Here is a 17,305-nt window from a genome sequence, read left to right as displayed (position 1 = left end):
GTTATAGGAAAGTTAGATGAATAAAAGAGACGGGAAAGGATATAGATAGAGAGAAGATTGGGGGTGGGTAGGGGTGGGGAGGGGAGGGGGAAGAGTGGTTAGTTGGAAGTGTTTATTAATACAGGAAAATGAGAAAAGTATATGCTGTATGAGAAAATGTTTTAACAATGTTTGTATAATTACTAAATAAAAAGATGAATAATAAAATTTTTTTTTTTACATTTTTAGTGCAAGTATATCCATGTGTCTTAAATTATAAATAAAAAAAAGTATTGCTGAAAAGGAAACATGAAGATGCGCTGGCTTACATTTTTATACCATAAAAATTAATTTTTGGTACACAAATAAAATCTTCTGATCCAGGCACACCATCCACATAGGCTTTCATTCCTGCCCTAATGCAGAGCTAGGGCGTATCCATAACAGAGCAAAGGCTCGCTTTTTTTTTCAACAATCCAGTACAAGAATCCCAGGGGCCAACAAGGCTTGGAAATTCTACTGTTAAAAGGAAAGCCCAAGATCCAACAGTCAGCAAAAGTTGAGGCCTAAGTTAGTAGTATGGCCAGGATCAGGGGGTCCTCAGTCACTCTGGAAACCATCTGGAGAATGTAAAAGGTATTCCAGTGCTCCACCAGCAGTTTCCTATCTCCCACAACCTTCCATGCTTGTAACTTATCTATCCCACTAACCCTGTAGTGGTTTTCAGGCAGATATTGGGTGTAAAACTGATATTGTGCAGTTTCTGGATTTAAACTGCCCTAATGCACTGATACAGTGACTTTTCATGATGTCTTTTCTAGTACAATAATTTTTATTGGAATACAATGCAAGCAGATCAAATTGAGTAATAAACCTTTTTTTCTCATGCAGGGAAATGAGCAAATACAACTACAATAGTAAAGTTTATGTTTTAAACATATAATATGACACAATGAGCAACCCGACCAACAGGGCCGGGCTAGTCTCAATTAGGGGACCTATAGGGTCCAAACCAAAAAGTTTGGGGGTTGCGAATGTCAGGGGTAGGAGCCGGTGGAGGTGAGAGGTAAAGTAGAAAGACAGGGAAAGCCTCGAGGAAAAAGAAAGCAGTGCAGAAGAAAGAAAAAGACAAGAGCCAGGAAGGAGAAGAGAGAAAAAGAAAAAATCCTGCATGTTAGTAAGCGACAGAATGACTAGGGGCACCCATCAGGGGCAGAGTTGAAAGAGCATATAACCACCAGGGGCCCTAAAACTTTGGGAATTTGGAATAGGTGTCGTTGAGAATACTAGTCATTTTCTCATGGACCAATAGGGTAGTCAGAATGCTCTTCACTTCCAGACTGAGGTTTTTTTCCAAGCTCTGGATATGAGCCACCTGGCAGCTATAAAGAGGTACGTGACTGTTTATAGACAGTGTAGGAGTGCTTGTCTAGCATCTTTGTGAAAAGGCACCCAGAAGAGGGTTGACAAAAGGTTGAAGACCCTAGACCAAAAGCCTACTAAGTGGGGGCAGGTCCACTGGGTGTGAAGCTTATGAAATCACAGCCCCGAAAACACCTATTATTATAAGATGGGTTTGAGTGAGTTATATAGGCTGGCACCCTTTCATGGTGTTTTTTTTAATGATTTTCAATGCTTTAGGCCATTATCCTGTAAATCCTAATTTTCTGCCAAGGTTATAATTTCGCTTGTCTTCTGTTATCCACTTCCATTCTTGTACTGTGATTTTGTTTCGGATTTTTTTTCCTAATCTCCTGTTGCTCTTCATAATTTGTTGAAAATTGGTGTTCAGATGAGATTTGATACAAAATGGAGTCAGATCATATTCAGAATAGACAGTGGAGTTCTTCTTAACTTGTTGTGTTCTTGAGTTATTTTCTGTTGTTTTTCTATCCACTAATGGGAAAGTATTTATACCATCTCGCATGTTGACCATTACTCTTTGTTAGTTGATTTATTACTTCCCTGTGTGCAGAATGGACTCAAAACAAGCATAGTCTCACATTTGCATGGCAAACTGTATTTTTCCGCTTATATTCTGTGATAGTCAGGAGTTTTCAAATTCTGCTTGGCTCTGTGTCCCAGGTATGGAAAAATGCTGGAGAAACTGTATTTAAATGGACTGAGATAATCAGCTCTTGTCACAGCTTGTATATTTACTCTGTGAACCGATATATATATATATATATATATATATATATATATATATATATATATATATATCGTGTGGCTCAGTAAACCATATACAGATAAGCAGATCCTTTGTTGATTACTTTTTTTTCAAAAGTTTTACTTAGCATTGGCTTAAAACATGGTTATTGACTCCTGATTGAAATCTACCTGGTTTCATATATATAAATTGGTACTTTCCCTGGATATCCATTGAGTCAGGTTTGTTCCAATGGGACTAATCCAATTTGAACTGCCATGCAGCCAGTTCCATCCCTTTACCCAATGAGTAAATGGCCAGGCACTCCATAGACTCTGTGTCTAAAGCTATCCATAGATGGATAATTTCTGTTGTTGATCAGCCAGCAGGCTAATAAAAAAATAAACGGATTCCCTCATTCACACAACTGGAGTGGATGGAGGAATATTCTCCACTGTCTCATTATATTCTGACAGCGGGGACTCCTCTGCTGTCAGAATGCACTGATCAGTCGATTGGCTGCAGTGCTGATCAAACAAAAATTTTCCAAAAATTTTGTTCATGAGAAGACAGTCATAAGAAAAAAGATTATACCTAGACTTTCCAAAAGAAAATCCATGCAAATATCCAAAGAAGTACAAATAATAACAAAAATTACTTATGCGCTACCCCCTTTTAACATTTATAGTGAATGAAGCTGCTGTTAACACCTATGGGACAATGTGTTCCCACGCTTAAATGTATAAAGAATAGTTACTGGGTATAGTGCTGCTCCTACTGAACAAATGCTTCTGTGACAAATAAAATAATTATATTAATATAAATACTACAGTAAACAATAATTACAATACGTTTATGTGCCACTCTACACACTTTATTGCCAAGGATCTAAAAGAAATGAAAAATTAGAAATCACTGTATGTGAAATCACAGGCCCAGCGATGCAACTCTATAAAATAATACACTTATGAAACACAATTTAAAATGTGATATTTAAGTCTTTACAACTTATATTCTTCCAACAATTGTGATAGAGATTGATGCCACAACTTCAGGGCTGCAAGTCTAAAATATTTTAAATAAAAACTCCACAAGCTCTCAAGTGTCTTCTCGTATATATATATGTGTACAAAGTTCACTCCACTCCTGACAACTCTACTGTGTCAAAAATTATCCCAGAAAAGATACCCAGAAGATGTTTAACCAATATGTTCCCTATGAGCTCACCTTAAAGACTGGGCCAGTACAATGTACAGTATATCATATAGGTCACATGCTCTTACATCCTCCAAACCAAACCACTGGTGGGACTTGTCTTTAAATCCTCTAATCTGGGGCACTGGCGGGTTTTGCCTCTCTCAGGGTATTACTCAGGAGGCGTAGATATAGTATATGGGACCCTTTAACTGCTTTCCCTCTGCCCTATAGCAGAAATACTGCTACAGGACGGCAAGGGTGCCCAAAGTCATGTGTATATACGTGACTTTGCAATTCCGGGTAGGGGGCACACACAAGCCATACGCGCACCCTACCCAGGCCATTGGTGGCCTCACCTGTTGATCACTGGGTCCCAGCTGGTGATTCCCCACCGGCACCCAGCGATCACTGTGTATCACCAACGGTGGAGAGACCTGTATGTAAATAATACAGATATCTCCCCTGTCAGCTCCTGCACACTGCTTTGTGTGGCTCTGAATAGAGGAGCCATACAAAGCAGTGTGCTTACAGTGTAAAGCACACACACAGCACACAGTGAAACAGCACACAGTTAACCCTTTGACCACCCTAAATGGTAACCCCTGCCTGCCCAATGTCATTAGCATAGTGTCAGTGCTTTTTTTTAGCACTGACCACCAGATTGGTGTCACTGGGGATGTCAGTGACAGTCAGCCCCCCCCCCCCCCAGTGTCAGAATGCACACCACAGTCCCGTTATAAGTCACTGATCATCGCCATTACTAGTATACAACAAAAAAATTCCAGTATCTGTACAGCCATTTGTAGACGCTACAACTCATGTAAACCAATTAATTTACACATATTGGGATTTTTTTTTTAGCAAGGACATGTAGCAGAATACATTTTTACCTAAATTTATGACGAAATTTGATTTTGTAACATTTTTTTACTGGACATGTTTAATACCAAAAAGTCAAAAATATTGTTTTTATTCTCAAAGTTGTTGGTCTTCTTTTTATACTGCAGAAAATAAAAACCACAGAGGCAATCAAATACCACCAAAAGAAATCTCTATTTGTGGGAAAAAAATGACATAAATTTAATGTGGGTGCAGCATTGCTTGACCGCGTAATTGTCAGTTAAAAAAATGCAGCGCTGTATTGCATAAAATGGCCTGGTCAGGAAGGGGGGTAAATTCTCCAGAGGGCAAGTGGTTAAAGGATCATAGCCATCTCATTCCACAAAGGGTGATGCTCCAAATAAACAGAGAGAAATCACTAATAGTGCAATAAAATATAAACTTAGTATATTTTATTAGCAATATTTACACTCACATAAACGCATAGTTGGCCAGCGTTCTATTAGTAAGCAATACAGTTCGTAACATTTCTGTTCTTACCAACTTATGGTTTTGATCCATACCGGAAGTGGCGCATAGATGTGAACATGTCCCATAAGAAACCCAAGTATAACCATAGTGGGTGGGGGGATCTATTTCCAAACAGCGGAGATAGTGAAAATTGTATAAATTAATTTATAGTGCCGCGCTCTTATTTGCAAAATCCTTAACTATGAATAATCTCACACTTATAAATACACTAATAAGTGCTTAAATTAATACATAAATAATATTATATCAAATTAATTACTGTGACTTGTAAATAAATTAGAATAAATTAGAATATATTATAAATTAATCAAAATCATAATCTGTGGTAATACATATCATGTGTGATCAATCAATCAATATTGTGCAAATTCATTAATGGATGTACAAAAATCAATCAATAAAGTGCATAAATAAAGTCTTTTATAAATATGTGCAAATGTGCAGGTGAATTCCTTATTCCCTCTCTCCAGGTGCCTTGTGATCTCAATATGCGCTCACCTTAATATTTGCCTAAATATATTTAGGCAAATAAACTTTTAATCCTTCCAGGATTGATGGGATAGTGCTCATATGCAAGATGTTCCAGGGAGAATATAGATCTGTTGAAATCCTCCTGTGCTCTCCTCTTTCTCCATGTGCAGCTGCTCATGCATGAGTATTAACAAGCTCTATGGGTATCTCCCATTTCCCCTCCTGGGGACACCTCCTCCTCGTATCCTCCTTTCACCAGTATGGGGAATATCGATCAAATGAAAAAAAGAAGAAAGACCATGGTGCCTTATCCTTGTGTAAAAAAGTGATTTATTGCTCATTTTTCCCCTGATGAAGTCACGTGACCCTGTGACGATACGCGTAGGGGAGGGGCTCTGACGTCACGCCGTTGCATTGGAGAGGCTCGGCGATTCCAGCAGAAGCAGAGGCAGACTGAGAGGCAGAGTAATATACATCCACTGCTGATCTTTATATCCACTGCTGACCTGTACTACAATTGTGCCATATACTGCTGTGTATCACCGCACCTGGCAGCAATAAATCACTTTTTTACACAAGGATAAGGCACCATGGTCTTTCTTCTTTTTTTCATTTGATCGATATTCCCCATATTGATGAAAGGAGGATACGAGGAGGAGGTGTCCCCAGGAGGGGAAATGGGAGATACCCATAGAGCTTGTGAATACTCATGCATGAGCAGCTGCACATGGAGAAAGAGGAGAGCACAGGAGGATTTCAATAGATTTATATTCTCCCTGGAACATCTTGCATATGAGCACTATCCCATCAATCCTGGAAGGATTAAAAGTTTATTTGCCTAAATATATTTAGGCAAATATTAAGGTGAGCGCATATTGAGATCACAAGGCACCTGGAGAGAGGGAATAAGGAATTCACCTGCACATTTGCACATATTTATAAAAGACTTTATTTATGCACTTTATTGATTGATTTTTGTACATCCATTAATGAATTTGCACAATATTGATTGATTGATCACACATGATATGTATTACCACAGATTATGATTTTGATTAATTTATAATATATTCTAATTTATTCTAATTTATTTACAAGTCACAGTAATTAATTTGATATAATATTATTTATGTATTAATTTAAGCACTTATTAGTGTATTTATAAGTGTGAGATTATTCATAGTTAAGAATTTTGCAAATAGGAGCGCGGCACTATAAATTAATTTATACAATTGAACAATAGGAACACAACTAAGTGGGTTTGTGTAAGTGCCAGCGAACCTAGCACATCATATAAGTAGATAATAATTAATAGTTCACTGAATACCTCATTCATAATAGCTCACAAGTATTCACTTTTTATAGGAGATAGTGAAAAGTTTGCCTCAGACACTTTAAGATTGTACATGGGAAAGATCCAAATTCCAAGTGGCCTAGGATTTTACGGGAACTTTAAAAATTGCAGGGCTTCCAACGTGAAAGAGGATATCTTGAAAAATGTTATGAAGTATATATCACCATATCACCATGTTCAGCAGTTTTCAGAAACTGAAAGGAAGTAGTGAGATCACTGATCAAGGTAGAAAAGTCGATTAATATAATACATAACAGAATAGGAAATTAAATTAAGTTACAGACATCTCACGGTGGAAAATAACAACTTGGACAACTATTAAGAAGCCCTGTCTAGTAACATTAATAACCTGTTTCTTTGGCAGCTTTTCATGTTCTAGAAAATTCAATTTGATACAGGGGAAGATGGTATATTCTTAATGGGGGGTGTGTTGGATGTTGGCTGTTATCAAGGCAATTACAATGTTAACTGCTTTTTCAGAGAGCAAAAATTCTTAATGCTGGACAACACACAGAGATAAAAACTCAATTTCTTGACATTGGCCTGCTTTAATTCCATGACAACAACACTCTAAATGGAAAAGAGAGTGTTAGCACACTGAGCTAGGCAGTGCTCTGTTGCTTTGCAATGACTCTCAGTTTAATCACTTCCAGTCCAAACACTTTTACCCCCTTCCTGCCCAGGCCACTTTTCAGTTTTCAGTGCTGTCACACTTTGAATGACAATTGCAAGGTCATACAACACTGTACCCAATTTATTTGAATTTTTTTGGAGACAGATAAAACTTTATTTTGGTGGTATTTATTCACCACTGGTATTTTAATTTTTTTTGTTTTGCTACATAAATGAAAAAGTCCAAAAATGTTGAAAAAAAGTGTTTTTCTTTTTTTCTATTTTACAAATAAATAATCTTTCTTTATAAATCTTGGCCAAAATATATTCAGTTATATTTGTAGTAAAAAAAATAACCCACACTAGTTTACAACCAAAAATTATAATTTTTTAAAATTTGTGTTCATTTTTTTATTTAATTTTTTAATATTATTATTTATGTTTTTTTTTAATTAACATACTGTCACCCTAGCAGTACAGTGTGAGAGTTGTGATTGGTCACAGCTTGTCACATTGTACAAGGCTGTTGTGAAAAGCCTTGTACCATGTGATCATTCACAGATTTCACACGTAGTAAGCAATGATGTCAGAAGTGACATCTTGCTTACTACTATTCATGTGATCACTGATTGGCCAATCAGCGATCACATGATTGGGACCTCACACAGAGGTCCTGTACAGCGATCGGTGTTCTGCTGTGTCCGGAGGGCTCCCAGGGAGCGTGCACAAGCAGGGAACCGGGAGGACATTTATAAACGGACACCCACCCCTGCACTGCTCCTATCTGGCCGTTTATGTACATGGGCCGGATGGGAAGTGGTTAATTATGTGACTTTACATACAGCATTATAGAACATCATTAATGGGCTCCATTTCCTTCATATATATTCATCGCCTGTATTGGTTAACTATGGCATAATTTGTAAGGAGATCACTGGCAGGTTGTGTTGTCTGGTAGGTGGATCACAAAGCAGGATAAGTAGAATTACAAATCTGTTGGCAGTTAGAACAGTTCACATATACTGTATGTATCCAGCACTGGGTGCTGGGATTACATGAACACAGGTGTCAGAGTCTCCGGAAGCACTGGGGTGCTGGTATCACAGGAACAAATGAATGAGAGTCTCTTGGAGTGACAGGCTGTGAGCTGCAAGGTTTGTAAGTTCTTGTTCACACCTATGTAGTTTGCTTTTGATCTGTTTCTGCAGTGCTTTTTACAGTGCATTTTGCATTTTTGCACACACATTTTCCAGTTTTTGATGCGTTTTGCGTTTTTTTATTGTTGTTGGTATGCAAGTTAAAAAATGCAAAACTCAAAATGCATTAAAAAAACATAAAAAAACTCATTACATGCATTTCTGCTGCATGTCCATTGAAGGCTATGGAACCAAAAATGCAGCATGTTGCGTTGAAAAAAGTCTTTGACCTTTCCCAAAAACTCAGCGGCTGAGAAACGCATAGATATGAATATGTCTCATAGGAAACCATGTTAAATGGACTGTAGAGTGTTTCTTCAAAATGCAAAGTGCACTAAAAAATGCATAGGTGTGAACCAGGCCTAAGGCTAGGTTCACACCTATGCAGTTTGCGTTTGATCTGTTTCTCCACATGCATTTTTGCCGTGTTTTCCATTTTAAAATGTTTTTAATTTTATTTTTTTTTCTTGTTGCTAGGCAGATTTAAAATGCATAAAAAATGCTGCAAAATGCAGCGAACATGCAGCAAAAACGCACTACATGCTTTTCTGCAGCATTTCCATTGAGGTCTATAGAACCAAAAATGCAACTTTTTGCGTTCAAAAAAGTCCCTGATGGAAAGAAGTTCTTGCCCTACTATGGCTACTTTTGCGTGCTCCCATCCCATTTGAACCCATTCACTTTTTGTTGGGCCTACCTTTTTCAGGCCTCTCCAAACTTGCAAGGAAGCCTTCCTCTCACGTTTTAACGGTGGCCAGGAGAACCATTCCCATGCATTGGCTTTCTTCTACGCCCCCTATGCTATTGGAATTGATGAAGGTTACAGAAGAGATTAGAAAAATGGAGTACCTCACTGCTTTTTAAGCTAATTCTGTTCTTGCATTTGAAGCAGTTTGGGACTCATGGGATACGTCTATCTCTGACTTGTCTGCTTAACTTGTCTGAGATTGATTGCCATTTCACTGTTCTGTATTGACATTGTATGTACCTCTCATCAATGAGCCTGCTCTTCTCTTTTTTTTTCTTTCTTCTACTGCTTTGTGTTTGCCATAACGTGCTCCTATGCAACCCTGTTTGTTGTAAATGTTTGAAAACCAATAAAAAGTTAATTACAACAAAAAAGTCCCTGACCCTTTCTGAAAAACGCACTGGGTGAAGATGCGGAGATGTCAACTCGTCCCATAGGAAATCATGTTAAATGGACTGTAGTGCGTTTTTGCAAAATGCAAAATGCTGCAGAAAATGCTTAGGTGTGAACCTAGAGTAAGTGTTATTTAACTGCAGCAGAAGAAAAATCAGGTCTCCTGCCAGGTCAGTACTGTGCTATGTGGCAGAACTGTGCATATTTCAGAATTGTATAACCAAGCATATGAACATTTTGACAGGTATGTTTAACTGTTTGTCTGGAGTTCAGCTTTATTGATCAGCTGTTCCTTTTAAGGCTAGATTCACATCTATGCAGATTGCAGTTGATGCATTTTACGGGTGCATTTTGCGTTTTTTTTCACACCCATTTTTTCATGCATTTTGTGCTTTGTGTGACTTTACCTAGTTGTCAAGGAGCGGGCAGCTGCCAGCATTCATAACAACCAGTAAACAACATGGTTGTTATGGAGTGGGCAGCTGCCCTGTCCTTAACAACCAATGAGTCATCAGCTGTCAGCGGGGTTCCCCACGGATAGCTGAATATAAACAAACCTATTGCTGGCAAATAGAAAAATTAAAATATCGTGAAAAAAACAGAGTGGGGTCCCCCCAAAAATCTGTATCATGCAGCCAGAAAGGTCAGGTAAGAAGGGGGCAAGCAAGTGCCCCCTCCCCATGAACCTTACCATACCCTCAACATGGGGGGTTCTTTGGAGCAGGGCTCTTACCCCCAGCACCTTGTTCCCATGTTGATGAGGACAAAGGCTTCTTTTCCACAACCCTGGGCTGTGGTTGTGGGGGCCTGAGGGGGAGACTTATCAGAATCTGGAAGTCCCCTTTAACAATGGTACCCCTACTCAATTACCAAAAAAGTGTCAAAAGTGAATAAAAATGCAACAACAGTTTTTGACAAGTCCTTTTTTAAAAAAGTAAAAAAAAAAATGTCCCACAAAGTAGATCAAACATCAACCATGATGAATGCCGTCGCTGACCCAGCAAAAAAAAAAGGAGCTCTTCTCCCAATGATGGCTCCCACTGTCTGATAGCTCTGCCGTCTGACAGCTCTTAAATAAGTCAAGGGGCAGGGCCACCCTCTGATGTCACTGGGTGACCCTGCCCCCTTGTGACATGTATTCTGGGTCAATGATGTCATGAGGAGCGGGGTTACCTGGTAATGTCACATGGTGGCTCTGCCCTTTGGCTTATTTAAGAGCTGTCAGACAGCATGAGCCTTCGTTGGGAGCAGAGTTCTTTTTTTTTCTTCAGGTCGGTAGTGGCGGCGTTCATCATGATTGACATTGGATCTACTACATTTTTTTAAAACTTTTTCAATAAAGGACTTGTCAAAAACTGCCATCGAGTTTTTATTCACTTTTGACATATTGTGGTGAATGAGTAGGGTTACTCATTCACATGGGGGGGTCGTGATGGGGGTCTCCTTGTGAAAGGGGGATTACAGATTCCGGTAAGTCATCTTCCATAGATCCCCCACAACCACAGCCCAGGGTTGTGAGGAAGAGGTCCCTGTCCTCATCAACATGGGGACAGGGTGATTTGGGGGGAGTCCATCACCCTAAAGCACCCCCCCATGTTGAGGAAATGTGGTCTGGTATGGTTCAGGAGGAGCGCTCACTCGTCCCCCCCTTTACTCATCTTCAGTGCTGCATGCTGGGATGAGCATCTGGTATGGATTCTGGGGAGGGGGGGTCCCCACAACTTTTTTAAAAGAATATTGTAACTTTTTAATTTGCCCGCAATAGGTTTGTTTATATTCAGTTGTCAGCAGAGAACCTTGCTCACAGCTGATGATTCATTGATTGTCACGTACGCAGCGGCCGCACATTTCTTAACAACCATGTTTGCTAAGGAAGTTGACAACTGCCTGCTCCTTAACAATCAGCTTAATGTCACACAAAACACAACACGCAAAATGCATAAAAAAAATGCATCAAAAATGCAATACTTGATTCATACTGAAATCTGCATAAGTGTGAACCTAGGGTTACAGTTAAGCTCTCGGCTTCTGACTCTGCCATGTACCTTTAAAACTCTGAATTGACGTATGCGCTCCTAAACCAACCATAGATACTGTATAAGGTGATCTGACTATTTTTTGCCAGAATGGAGGGGAATTGCACATCTATTGGTCCCCCTAGATCAGGGGTGGGCAAACTTTTTGACTTGAGGGCGGCAATGGGTTCATATATTGGACCCGGGGGCCGGACCAAGAGTAGATGAATGATGTGTATGTGTCATCCATAGTAAGTATAGTAATATTCCCCCATAGTAAGCATAGTAATTCATCCCCCATATAGTAATTAATCCCCCATATAGTAATTCATCCCCCATAGTAATTCATCCCCTATAGTAATTCATCCCCCATATAGTAATTCATCTCCCATATAGTAATTCATCCCCCATATAGTAATTCATCCCCCATAGTAATTCATCCCCCATATAGTAATTCATCCCCCATAGTAATTCATCCCCTATATAGTAATTCATCCCCCATAGTAATTCATCCCCCATAGTAATTCATCCCCCATATAGTAATTAATCCCCCATATTAATTCATCCCTCATATAGTATTTCATCCCCCATAGTAATTCATCCCCCATATAGTAATTCATCCCCCATAGTAATTCATCCCCCATATAGTAATTCATCCCCCATAGTAATTCATCCCCCATATAGTAATTCATCCCCCATATAGTAATTCATCCCCCCCATAGTAATTCATCCCCCATAGTAATTCATCCCCCATATAGTAATTAATCCCCCATATAGTAATTCATCCCCCATATAGTAATTCATCCCCCATAGTAATTCATCCCCCATATAGTAATTCATCCCCCCTATAGTAATTCATCCCCCATATAGTAATTCATCCCCCATAGTAATTCATCCCCCCTATAGTAATTCATCCCCCATAGTAATTCATCCCCCATATAGTAATTCATCCCCCCTATAGTAATTCATCCCCCATATAGTAATTCATCCCCCATAGTAATTCATCCCCCATAGTAATTCATCCCCCATAGTAATTCATCCCCATATAGTAATTCATCCCCCATAGTAATTCATCCCCCATATAGTAATTCATCCCCCATAGTAATTCATCCCCCATATAGTAATTCATCCCCCATATAGTAATTCATCCCCCCTATAGTAATTCATTCCCCATATTAATTCATCCCCCATATAGTAATTCATCCCCCATATTAAGTCCCTAAGTCCCCCCTGTGTCAATTCACTTACCTTTGCTCCGTGTGTTCCTCTCGCTGTGTTCCCACGCCGTTCAGGTGTAGCATGAAAATCTGTCTCCTATGAGGATCTGTCCCCCTCGACGTATCTGCGCATGTGCCAGTTTCAGGCATTAGCAGCCGATCGGCGATCTCCGGCACATGCGCAGATACGTTGAGGGGGACAGATCCTCATAGGAGACAGATTTTCATGCTACACTGGTCTTCAGGGCGGACTGTGAGAGGAGCCTAGCGGGAGCCTAGCTCCGCGGGCCGGATTAAAAGGTCCGCCGGGCCGTATACAGCCCGCGGGCCGTAGTTTGCCCATTGCTGCCCTAGATACCACTGATGGGAAAACAATTGATCAGGAAGATTGGAAAGCCTATCCAAATCACTTTTGCTTCCTAAGGATAAGCTGCACAGTGACACTCAAATTCTTCCCCTTACCTTTCCCATTAGCATAGAGCTCATCTTTCAGGTATATGGAGCAACTTGAGGTACTCATTAGATTTCCTGCTCTAAGATTTGTTGGATCCTGCTTGCAAGTCTGCCATTGTCTAGAGGCAGTCTTATCTAGCTTTATTGTTTTCATTATTCGGTACTTGGTACTGTGTTTAGTACTACAGTATCTATCTTCCCAGGGAGAACAAGTTGGGCCACTAATTTGAGGGCTAGATTTTCTATTGACAAAGAAAGTGGTCCCAGAAGGTTGGGGGCAAGGGGGACAGAACTTCCCAACTACCTGTCAAAATTACCCTCGCCTTAAAAACAAAAACTTGTGTCCTAAGGTGTTGGGGGGGAGGTGGAAAAGCAGAACGTTCTGCTTTAACAGTGACTCTCTCTTACTCCAAAACCTGATGCTTAGTCAGGCTCCTTGCAATCTTTACACAGCTTCATACAAGTTGATACAGGCTCTGGCTTTTATAAACTTTGCAAACAAAAACCAGCAGTTAAAGTGATTGTAAAGCTTTTTTTAATAACAAACATTGTAAACTTTCCTGCAATAATTTTTCACAGAGCAGCCTCAAACCTCCTCTTCTTGGGTCTCTGCTGGTGCTCAGGGCTGCTCCTCCCTTTTGAAGGGCCCAATTGCAAGCCAATTGCTATGGGGTCACTCTTGTGGGCTCAAACCCAAGTGGGGCTGTGTGCGTCTATTCAGACACACAGCATGGCTCGGCCCTACCACCCCGCTCTCTTAAACAGGTTTTGACTGTTTTGACCAATTGCTCCCACTGCTTATAGCCAAACCTGTGAGAGAGGGGAGAGGGAAGAGCAGCGGCTGAAGACAAGAAAATGCTAGATCAAGATCAGACTCATGTAAGTATTTAGGAGGGGCTGGGGAGAGCTACTATTGAAAGGTTTTTCTTTTTACCTTAATACAGAGAAAACCTTTTACTTTTACAACCACTTTAATATCTCCTGTTTGCAATCTCAAGAAATATGCCAAGTGTTTACTGTACTGATTGTTCCGTCCTAATGCATTATCAAGCCTTCTCCTGTGTAATAATGTAACTTTACCATTTTATCTTCCATGTTCTATATTTGAACACATGTTCTTACTTTGTATACCTAACTTTCAATAGCATTGTTTAAATCTCAACTCAAAATCATTGTCAAAGCAAATATACAGTTTACAAACATAATTACTTTACTGTATAATCATTACTTTTTTGCATTAAATAAATATTGTAAGTTTTAATTCCTCATGAACTGGAGCATTTTATTACATCATAACTGTCTGTTTAAGGTAATGGGATACAAAATTACCCTGGAAACAGCTTAGAAGAAAGTCAGGGTTCCTGGCTGACAGTGGAATGTACAAAAACGGGAGAGGATTGTAACAAAAAATAGGCAAATATAAATGTGACAATATTTGGTCACTGATGTCATAGGGACTATGTGAAGTCACTGACCAGTTCAAATCCATGTTTGGTCAATTATGTCACCCAACCCCTTTGTTTAATTTTAACAGCAGGGATTGGACGATGTCTTTCACAGTGAGTGAGTGACAGAAGCGGATCATGTTCATTGGTTGGTTTTTTCCAGTGAGACAGCAGGCATCATTCTTTGTGATTGATGTAGACCTGCATCACTGGACATGACTGACAATGGAATATACATCAAGTTTTTAATTTTTAAAGGACTTGTCAAAAAGTATCAGTGTGTTTTTTTTTTTTACCGTTTACAGTTTTTGGGTGAATGAGTAGGGGTACTATACACCCTTAACTCATTCAAATGGGGACTGGTATCTGGGGTCCCCCTTATTGTTAAAGAGGAGATCCTGATTCTGATAAGACCTTCACCCCCCAGACCCACACACCACTGAGCCAGAGATGTGGAGATGAGGCACTTATCCTCATCACAGACAGGTTAAGGAACCACACATGCATGTTGTTTAAATTACATTTTCATTTTTAATGTCCTTTAAAGCTCTCTGCTAAATAGAAATAAAAAAATATATTTTTTTTTTGCTTTGGTTCATGTTTCCTAAGGTGGTGCCAAGCCCCATGTCATTTATTTGACAATCTCTTGCCTTTTAACCTAGAAAAAGACCATTGCTGTTTTCAACATTTTCAACATTTGTGTCCCATTGACTTCAGTGGGGTTTGGACTCTTAGTCATGAATTAGTAATGTTTTGCACGTAAAATAGTTTCTGACCTTTTTTTGACACCTCGCAGAACCTAAGAAGTATCACAATTACAATTATCACCAGCCATAACTTATGTGCTAATCTTTCTGAAATGACTTTCATGTGGATTTTTTTAAGGAGTGCTAATATTTTACTGTATATGTTAATACTACAAGAAATATCACATTTACAATGATGATATAATGTTCTTCCTAGTGTGAATTAGCCAATGTAAAAATAAAAAAATCAATCATCACCCATTAATACATTTAAAATTTGTGGTAAAGCTTTTGTGAAGTGACCACATAGTATAGTCTATATAGCATTTCATTGTATTACTCTAACTGTGTGTTTAGAATCAAAACTGTTCTGTTCCCTAATCATTGTTCTTGAAACATCCCTTATTAATCACAAACTACTGTAATTATTATCAAATTTCAGCAGTTAGGACATAAAAGTAAAATAATAAAATTCCAAATGAAAAGAGTGTATGAATTTCTGAGCAGCATGTTATCTTCTACAGCACAATGCTTTAGAGGACCGCTGATAGAAAGATCACTGAATGTGTCTCATTCATCTAGGTTATGAATATTAACTAATGCTTAGCTTATTTAGAAACACAAAAGTTGTTCAGTTTTGTCAAAATTGACACCTGCAACTAAAAAAGTGAACAGTCTAATAAAAGTGGTCCATACTACTTTCGTAAAAATTGCAGCATCACAAAAAATTGAGACTCATTGTCTTTGAAGCTTGTAAATACATCAGAGATTTAGTTTGCTGTAACCTCTTACATATATATATATATATATATATATATATAAATATATATATATTCTACTATTTTTCACCTAATATGTTGTCACTTTGAAGAATATGCTTATACATTTTCTGTATAATACCTATTTTACCTAAATCTAATACTGCAAAAATGAAAAACATACTAACCATTAGCCAGAAGAATCCAAAAGCTCTAAGATGCTTTTCCTTTCTGTACTGCAGGCAGCTGCTCCATCTCTGAAGAATGAGAATCCTACACTTGTTCTTTTATCCTGCAAAACCTCTTTGGTTCCAAGGCATTTATTTTATTTGCCTTACTGCTGCCCCACCCATACAAATGTCCAAATTCTTCCATAAACAAAAAAAATGTCAAATTTATTGTTCTCTAAAAGTTCAGCCAACAACTTTTTTTCTCAATGTGCTTTAGTTACAAATAAATCTTTTATTTTGGAAAATAATAAGCTGCATTATCTTTCTAGAAAATGATAACTTGTATATCTTTTGAAAAAAAAAAAGATCTTTTTCAACGATGGCTCAGAATATTTCAGAGTATAAGCATAGACTGTACAAAAGGAAGAGTCTGCATATTTTTTTTCTAAAAGGCAAAAACAATCTAGCCTTCTTGTATTATTGTCAACGCTCCTTACTTAAAGTAACGGGTAGACAGACAACTGTTCTTTATATCAATGAAGTAACCAGAACAAGTCTGCTAAAAGGACTTTCTCCTATAAAGAACAACAGATTTTGTTATCATATTACAGGACTAAAGAGTGCCTTTTGAGTCATTCAAAGAAAGGCAGATGGGTTAGGTTGAAAAGGTACTCTGCTGCCTGTGTGCTTGGAATATGCTCAGTCTACAGGGATTTCATCAGCAGAAAAAAAAAGTTGCACTAAAAACGAGTGGTGCGCCTTTAGTTACAAAATGAATTTTCATATCAAATGACTTCCTGTGATAAATGAACATGGGAATGAAGTGAGAATTTGGGTCCATGATGAGGGGCAGCACCTTTCCGATATGCAGCTACAGACACTGTAATTTACAAAGATCATGTCTTTAATGCAGTATTCTATATACTAGGAAATATAATTTATGTTTAATTCAAAAGCATGTAAACAAACAGGTACAAAATGTATCCTTTTTAGCAATATTTTGGTCTTCATATCTGAATATAAAAAATCTG

The sequence above is a fragment of the Staurois parvus genome, unplaced genomic scaffold, assembly GCF_062004578.1.
Source record: "Staurois parvus isolate SC_StPar_1 unplaced genomic scaffold, SC_StPar_1.0 ptg000696l, whole genome shotgun sequence".
Lineage (NCBI taxonomy): Eukaryota > Metazoa > Chordata > Amphibia > Anura > Ranidae > Staurois > Staurois parvus.
The sequence above is the reverse complement of the archived record's forward strand: the minus strand, read 5'-3'. Positions refer to the sequence as shown.